Below are 9,602 nucleotides of genomic sequence, written 5' to 3' on the forward strand. Positions count from 1 at the left end.
TGGCTCAAAGAAAGGTGATTCAGTTTTCTTTCTTTCTTTCTTTCTTTTTCTTTTTTTTTGCTGGCAGTGCATTACTTATCCAAGGATGGAAACACATTCAGACTATTTTCATTCTGGCTGTTTTGTCTTCCTCATCACTTCTCTCTTGTACCTTGGTCTGGCTAGTGACTGGTCACCTTGATGTGTCACATTTGGTATGGCAAGTTAGTCCTTTCTTGTATAGGCAGAAGAAAGTCTTAAAGTCAAAATTAACTGGAAGGTTGTGACCACACCCATCTTTCTCTCTAAAGATTGTCAGAACATAGGAGCTCCTGTGTCTCTTCTGTCCAAAGTTGAGGTGGCTGGCTGTGAAAGACTGTGGGTCCTTCATGAAGATGTGAGAGTAGGAGCCATTCCTATTGCCCTCATGTCCCTAACCCACAGCTCTAGGAGGATGCCTGAGATACTCACACCGCTGATGTTCATTACTGGACACAAAGGTCTGTCAGTTTTTATGGCGGAAAACCCACCTGTAGAGGGCACACAGATTATACATCACTTAAAGATGGAAAAAGTCAGACAGGAGTTGTGAGGGTGGTTCTCCCCAAATAGCCTCAATCATCTTAATCAGGGGAGTTAATTGTGGGAAGATCCCTGTTAGACTAACAGAGCTGGTTGTTACTGTATCTTCTTTCACTGAGCATCAGGAGATTCATGTGCTTAGAGACCTCTATTCTGAGCATTAAGAGGATACCCTTCTGTCTTGTTCAAACCCATGGCTCTATAGGTCGTGTAACTGAACCCAACTCTGTCTACCTGATGTGCAGCAAAGCCAATCACTGGATGTGCAGCAAGGGAAGGGTTTATTTAAGGTAGTCAACAAGGGGATGGGAGAGCAAGCCTCAAACCCTTCCCAAGGTGGGAGAGTCAAGGATAATGAAAAGCAAACAAAGGTCTAGATGAAATGTTGTAGCTCTGCTTGTTAGTCCCATTAGCCCTTTAGTTACTGGTGTTAGCATCATAATCTAACCTTTGTCCATTTGCTGGCATGTGCCATTGGCTCTTCCCAGATAATTAGGTGTGCCACTCAGGAAGGTGCTACATTCTGCTATAGCTCTTCTCAAAGTAAAACCCCAAGAGACTTGAGTTCTTTTTCTGCCATATTAAGTTGGTAAAGGAGCACTTCATTGGGACCTCAACCACTCATATAATGGCAAGTTAGCACTACTCATAAATCCCTTTTTTCTTGTCCTGTTGATGTAGCTGCTCTTAACTGTTTTCTCTCTACCTGCTTTTTATTGTTGAAGATTCCCTGGTGAACTCACCATTGTTTCATTAGAGGACTCCAAGTGGTAGGATAAGGAGAAATTGATTCTTTTAGATCCTGGTGGGTAGTATGTTCTTGTAATTCTTTGGTTAGATAGCTCATGGCACTCCCCCTCTTCCCATTTTCAAGAATATAATGCAGATGAGGAGAGAATAAATTGCCTTTTTGTAGAAGACAGCATTTTTTTTTAAACAGAATTTGTAAAGACACCAATTTCTTTCATGTAAGAACCACAATCTTCCACTGAAGTAAAAATGAAGGATGTTTGCCTCTGCCCTGTGCTCCCTGAGTAGATGACCTGAGGGAGGAGCCTATAATCCTGTAACTACATTTATAGGGGACCCCAGGGTCAACTTGAATAAAGCTGTTGTCTCTGTTGACTGCTGAGTATATCAGTATGTTCTGCCTACTCTGAGGTTCTCCTGTGTAAAGATTAGTGATGTCTGATCTTCAGATTCTATTCCTTGATTCTATTGATATCAATATTTTGAAGCACTCAAGATGGAAAGTTAATTCTTTCTCGGAATAGGTAAGCAAGATATCAGCTAATCCTGGCTAATCCCATGGGTCCACAGGTGGGCTCTCAGTATTTAACTGTGTATATTACCTGATGTATGTCATCAGAGGCAATCCTCTAGTTTGAAAAAGTACCTCTGGTGTGGCTAACTTCCATTATAACCATTCAGAACATACTCCAATGTGACTTCAGAGTTTTCTCCTTTTCTCCCCATTTTAAGATTGTTGAATTGAGGAATTCATGCTAACTTCACTTCTACAGCAAGATATTAGTACTGGGGATACACCATATGTTTTACTGTTCATTTTGACATAGATGCGTTCACAACTCTGGTTACACCTTCCCTGTACTCTATTATTGATGTGATCCCCTCAAATAGGATCAAAAGAATTTTATATGGGTAGTCTAAGTTGGTGCCCATGAATTGCTGTATGTTTTTGAGCTTCTTCCTTGTAAGAGGCAGGTTACAATGACTGTGGACAACACTCCCCAACCCTCGCCCCACCCTGCCCCGCCCTTTCCCCTTGTGAAGCAACCTCTTTTAAGTACAGCAGTCACCAAGGAAGAAGAAATGAGGCATCTATTCTTTAACCTGAAATCCAGGCATCGTAGCCTAGAGTGACACATTGAATAAATAGGCATGCCTATAGGGAGGTATGACAGGGCTATGTTGGCTTATTCCCCAGTGGACTTCTGCATGGGACTCCTTTTCTCTGAGCTTCCCGTAGTGCCTGACCCTGAGTCTGATGACTATACATCAACTGCCCTAAAGAGGGCCAAAATAAAGGTCTATTTCTATAACTTTGTCCTACTTCCCACAATTCTCCAATTTTAGTCAGTGTGTCCTTTGAACTAAAATACCTCCTTGCTGTGCTAAAAAGATCTAAAGGATGTATCACAAGGGACAGTCTCTGTAGAAATGCCCAGATTTCAGAAGAATGGCAATACTCCTGGGTTTTCCTTTCTCTAGGAAAGGTACTTGGGTCTTGAAAGCAAGGCTATTCTGATTCCATAGCCAAGATCTCCGACCTCAATCTTCTTGTGATGCCTTTTCCCTCTTCTGAGAAGAGATTCCTTATACACCCCTCATCCTGTTAGCCTCGTTCCCATCTTTGCCTCTCAGTAATGTCTGCCAGAATTAAGTACCTTAGAATTCAGAACCTTAGAATTCCAATAACCTGAGATGAATTTTCTTTCATTGTATTTTATGGGTGGTTTTGCTTTGTCTTTCCAAGTATCATTCTTTTTCATTCACAAACAGAACACTGTTTATCTAAAATTCAAGCCTAAACATTGTGGGAGAAATCTATAATATTTTCCCAGAAAAACACATTATGTTTGTTTCTTATATGGTAGTGGAATGGATGCTGATGTTTTAGGTTTCCATTCATGTGTGGATGCTTTAATATGTCCATTACTGCATTCCTGATGGTGCATACTTTACTATATTCCTGCCATTTAGAGAATGACTTAAAATTTTAATTTTTGTACATGGTTCTCCCTTGAGTTTTTTAGATCTCCCTCTTGAATATGATCTATTTATGTTCTGTTTGTGGAGGGAAGGGTTGAAGATCCATTAAATTTAATGCCATTAAATTCTCAATGTCTATTACATGGACAATATTTATCATGGGTCCAGGTCAAAACTAGGTCTTCCCCAGGAACCCACACCCATGGAGCTCATGTCACAGGTGTGCAGACTTCTATGCCATGGGTTCCCTTTGGAGGTGGTGAAAGGCTGAGGTTCCTTGCCCGGGATGTCCATTCTGTGTGCAGGGCTGGGCCACTGGCAGATACTACCTTTGACAAAGTAACTTCCCCTTTGACCTGGTGGTCTTATGTTGAGAGCCTGCTAGGATTGCCTAGGGACTGCCTAGAAGACACAGGTGTCTTCTTAATAGAACCAGCGCTGACTTTGCTTGTTGGGATGAGGGGGCAGGTAAAGGACAAATGAGGGAGTGTAAAGCAGGGACATTTCCTGTGGAAGTTCTTGTGATATTTAGTTCTGTAGGCTCCTAGCCTCTGACAACACTCTCACAATGGGTACTACTTGCCACTCCTCATCTTTCCTAATTGGGCAGTTTACCCCCCTACCTCTATCCCTGTGCTATCTTTTCTGGAAGTAAATAGCTGTGTCATGGAATTATTCTAGCTGAAAGCCTTACCCCATATCTCTTAGGTGAAAGCAATGTATGTTTCAGGGTTTCCTATTCTTCCTAGGGTTGGCTGTGTTTCAGGAGTGGCTAGGTCAGGAATGCAACACTGGATATTTGTTTTTCTTAGTCCTCACAATAGACATTGATCCTGAAGTGTACTTTTCCTTCTCACTATTTGATAAATTAGCCTGATTTCTTATCTGAATATACAAAATATACGTTATTGACTGGTATCTCCAAGATAATATTCCTACAGTAGGACATATAAAATGGGACTTCTCACTTGTATCTGCTACTCATTCTGAAGTTTCTATCCTGACCTCCGAATGTGCAAACGAACTGCCTAAGAGTAGCAAGGTCCATGGGTGCTTAAATCACCTGCCTAGTGCCCTGGAGAAGACACCAGGTAGGAATGCTGGGAGGTCCTGAACCACCTTCTCCAGTGGGGAGGTGAGCAAAAATGAAAATATTCTGTCTCCAGAAAGAATTACCTCTGCATTTCTTCTGCAGTCATTCAGGGCAGTGACAACCAAGGGGTTATAAAAATACCATTCCCACAAAATTCTACTCTCCTCTCGATGCTCAGACACCTCCTGTGGGATTTCAGGTCTGATACAAGAATCCTTGATTAAAAGTCCATTTACCTTCTGCTTTGAGTGGAGACTCATTCACTATTGCCAACATTTTTTTAAATGCTTAACAATTTTCAGAGATTCAAAATTTCAAGTGGTGACTGAGGACATGGCCTTTAGTGTTCCTAGGTTTTTCCTTTCAGTAGGAAAGGTATGCATCAGTCCAACTGCAGCAAGGCTGTTTCAACTCTATAGCTGAAGTCTCTGACCTCCATCTTGTGATGGTGTCTTTTTTCCTCTCCTGAGAAGAGATCCTTAGACCCTTCATCTCATTCAGATTTGTCTCTATCTTGCCTCTCAGTAATGTCTACCAGAATCAAATATCTTAGAATTCTGATTACTAGAATTATTCTGATTTGCTTTTGTTGGGTTCTATAGGTGGTTTTGCTTTGTGTCCAAATATCATTTATTTCCCTCTGAGAATATAATGCTATATTATCTAAAATTCAATTTGATTTGAATGTAACAAGTTTTCCAAGAACTAATCTGGGAGAAACCTAAATACCTCTTTTCCACATTGCAGTGGATTAGTCACTGAAGTTTGCTACCATTCATGTGTGAATATTTTAACACCAGTTACTGCTTTTCTAATAGTACACATGCAATTCATTATCACTTAGGGAAGAATATGATCTAAAATTGGTACTTCTGAATTTGGTAAATGATCCTTCTTATTCTAGACCTTCTAAGAAATATTTCCTTCTCTCTTGAAGATAATTTATGGTCTTTCTGTGGAGGGAAGGGTTTACATACCATCCTGTCATTTTTCTTAGCCCTGTGAATTCTACTAAAGCCCAGGCTGGGAAGCACTGTCTTATTTGAAACCCCAGGACTGACTCAGAAGCCCTAGTGAGGTGTGTCTGAAATGCTTGTCCTACTGCCCTCACTGCAGTGTCTAACCATGGGTCCCAGTAGTTTATACATTGTGCTGAAGGGACCAAGGTGAAGGCACCCAAGGCTATTTGGGGTTGACTTTCCCACAGGAGTCTATGAGTTTTTGTGTGATCCTCATCCTGCCAGTGCCCCATGTCACAGCCTAGGATGTCCTTTGCCTAATTCTCCTTATGTGTCAGAACTGGGGTCTTTCCCATCTAGAGTATTTGAGATTGGCCAAGTGGGGTTTCTTATTTTCTGGATGCTGAGGAGGCTTTAGCTATGACAAATCACCAGGCAAGTCCACAGGATGTTGATTGAATGGGAAGTGTGTATTTGGGATCCTGAGCCTCTCCAATCTTCCCTCCAAGGCTTGTACATCTGGAATCTCAGATCTCTGGTCTTCATTATACTGTCATGAGATACTCCTTCCAAGGGGGCTCCTTTTAGTACTAAGTTTAATATCTTAAAGGGTAGAGCACTCAGGTGACAATCTCTCTGATCTGTGGGTTTTCTTTTCCACTTGGGCTGGTTACTTAGAGAATGTGGGTCCATAGGTGTTGAAACCACCTGTCAAAGACCATGGAGGAAACCTGAACCCACTCATCCACCAGAAGATGCAGAGGATTTGTGCAGCCAGATATGAATGGCTCCCTTGTATTCACACTCAGTGTATAAAGTGATATCCTCAGGGTGGCGCACCTGTTATTGTCCCTACAGGGGATGATGCATCTGCATAAGGTGAGCACTTGTTTTTAACTAGTTGAAAGTTCTCAGGCACTGTCTTTAGTTCATGAGTGTCCAGTTTGGCTGATGGCCTTTTGTCCATGCTGTAAAAAAAAGCCAAGAGCAGCCTTGAATAATCATAACCTTTCTGCCAGATTATCCAATGTCCATTTATTTTCTGGCACTGTTGTTATGCGTTCTTATGTTCTGGTAGTGGTTTAGAAGCACTTACCTTCAAGTAATCTTCTATTCTTTTTTTTTTTTTTTTTGACATTTTGAAACATCTCCATTTTTTTATTATGTTATGTTAATCACCATACATTACATCATTAGTTTTTGATGTAGTGTTCCACGATTCATTGTTTGCGTATAACACCCAATGCTCCATGCAGAACGTGCCCTCTTTAATACCCATCACCAGGCTAACCCATCCTCCCACCCCCCTCCCCTTTAGAACCCTCAGTTTGTTTCTGAGTCCATAGTCTCTCATGGTTCATCGCCCCCTCCAATTCCCCCCCCCCCATTCTTCCCCTCCTGCTATCTTCTTCTTCTTCTTCTTCTTCTTTTTTTTTTTTTAACATATAATGTATTATTTGTTTCATAGGTACAGGTCTGTGATTCAACAGTCTTACACAATTCACAGAGCTCATCATAGCACACCCTCCCCAATGTCTATCACCCAGCCACCCCATCTCTCCCACCCCCCACCACTCCAGCAACCCTCAGTTGGTTTCCTGAGATTAAGAATTCCTCATATCAGTGAGGTCAATTGATACATGTCTTTCTCTGATTGAGTTATTTCGCTCAGCATAATACCCTCCAGTTCCATCCACATTGTTGCAAATGGCAAGATTTCATTCCTTTTGATGGCTGCATAATATTCCATTGTATATATATACCACTTCTTCTTTATCCATTCATCTGTCCATGAACATCTTGGCTCTTTCCATAGTTTGGCTATTGTGGACATTGCTGCTATAAACATTGGGGTGCATGTACCCCTTCGGATCCCTACATTTGTATCTTTGGGGTAAAGAGCCAGTAGTGCAATTGCTGGGTCGTAGGGTAGCTCTATTTTCAACTTTTTGAGGAACCTCCATACTGTTTTCCAGAGTGGCTGCACCAGCTTGCATCCCACCAACAGTGTAGGAGGGTTCCCCTTTCTCTGCATCCCCGCCAACACCTGTCGTTTCCAGACTTGTTAATTTTAGCCATTCTGACTGGTGTGAGGTGGTATCTCATTGTGGTTTTGATTTGGATTTCCCTGATGCCGAGCGATGTTGAGCACTTTTTCATGTGTCTGTTGGCCATTTGGATGTCTTCTTTGCAGAAATGTCTGTTCATGTCTTCTGCCCATTTCTTGATTGGATCATTTGTTCTTTGGGTGTTGAGTTTGAGAAGTTCTGTATAGATTTTAGATACTAGCCCTTTATCTGATATGTCATTTGCAAATATCTTCTCCCATTCTGTCGGTTGTCTTTTGGTTTTGTTGACTGTTTCTTTTGCTGTGCAAAAGCTTTTTATCTTGATGAAATCCCAATAGTTCATTTTTGCCCTTGCTTCCCTTGCCTTTGGTGATGTTTCTAGGAAGAAGTTGCAGCGGCTGAGGTCGAAGAGGTTGCTGCCTGTGTTCTCCTTTAGGATTTTGATGGACTCCTGTCTCACATTGAGGTCTTTCAACCATTTGGAGTCTATTTTTGTGTGTGGTGTAAGGAAATGGTCCAGTTTCATTCTTCTGCATGTGGCTGTCCAATTTTCCCAACACCATTTGTTGAAGAGACTGTCTCTTTTCCATTAGATATTCTTTCCTGCTTTGTCAAAGATTAGTTAACCATAGAGTTGAGGGTCCATTTCTGGGTTCTCTATTCTGTTCCATTGATCTATGTGTCTGTTTTTGTTCCAGTACCGTACTGTCTTGATGATTACAGCTTTGTAATAGAGCTTGAAGTCTGGTATTGTGATGCCACCAGTTTTGTTTTGTTTTCAACATTCCTTTGGCTGTTCGGGTCTTTTGCTGGTTCAATACAAATTTTAGGATTATTTGTTCCAGTTCTGTGGAAAAGAAGTTGATGGTATTTTGATAGGGATTGCATTGAATGTATAGATTGCTCTAGGGAACATAGATATTTTAACAATATTCTTCCAATCCATGAGCATGGAATGTTTTTCTGTTGCTTTGTGTCTTCCTCAATTTCTTGAGTGTTCTGTATTTTTGATTACAGATCCTTTGCCTCTTTGGTTAGGTTTATTCCTAGGAATCTTATGGGTTTGGGTGCAATTGTAACTGGGACTGACTCCTTAATTTCTCTTTCTTCCGTCTCCTTGTTAGTGTATAGAAATGTAACTGATTTCTGTGCATTGATTTTACTTTATTTTAATTCAATTAGCCAACATAGTACATCATTAATTTTTGATATGATTCATTAGTTGTGTATAACACCCAGTGCTCATCACATCACATGCCGTCCTTATTGCCCATCACCAAGTTACCCCACCCACCTCCCTTTCAGCAACCCTCAGTTTGTTTCCGGGAGTCAAGAGACTCATACAGTTTGTCTCCCTCTCTTATTTCTTCCCCTTCAGTTTTCCCTTTCTCCTATTGTCCTCAGCACTATTCCTTATATTCCACATATGAGTGAAACCATATGATAACTGTCTTTCTCTGATTGACTTATTTCACTTAGCATAATACCCTCCATTTCCATTCACATCAATGTAAATGGTAGATATTCATCTTTTCTGATGGCTGAGTAATATTCCATTGTTATAAATGAATCACATCTTTATCCATTCATCTGTTGAAGGACATCTCGGCTCCTTCCACAGTTTAGCTATTGTGGGCATTGCTGCTATGAACATTGGGGTGCATGTGCCCCTTTTTTACACTACATCTGTATTCTTGGGGTAAATACCCTGTAATGCAATTTCTGGGCCATAGGGTCACTCTATTTTTAACATCTTGAGGAACCTCCATACTGTGTGCCTAGATTTTCATATCCTGCCACTTTGCTGAATTCCTGTATGAGTTCTAGCAATTTGGGGGTGGAGTCTTACAGGTTTTCCACATAGAGTATCATGTCATCTGCGAAGTGTGAGAGTTTGACTTTTTTGCTGATTCGGATGCCTTTTATTTTTGTTATCTGATTGCTGAGGCTAGGACTTCTAGTACTACATTGAACAACAGTGGTGAGAGTGGGCATCCCTGCCTTGTTCCTGACTTTAGGAGAAAAGCTGTTTTTTCCCCCATTGAGAATGATAATCTCTGTGGGCTTTTCATAGATGGCTTTTATGATATTGAAGTATGTTCCTTCTATACCACTGTGAAGAGTTTTAATGAAAGGATGCTGTACCTTGTTAAATGCTTTTTCTGCATCTATTGATGGGATCATATG

The sequence above is a fragment of the Phoca vitulina genome, unplaced genomic scaffold, assembly GCF_004348235.1.
Source record: "Phoca vitulina isolate PV1807 unplaced genomic scaffold, GSC_HSeal_1.0 scaffold3, whole genome shotgun sequence".
Taxonomy (NCBI): domain Eukaryota; kingdom Metazoa; phylum Chordata; class Mammalia; order Carnivora; family Phocidae; genus Phoca; species Phoca vitulina.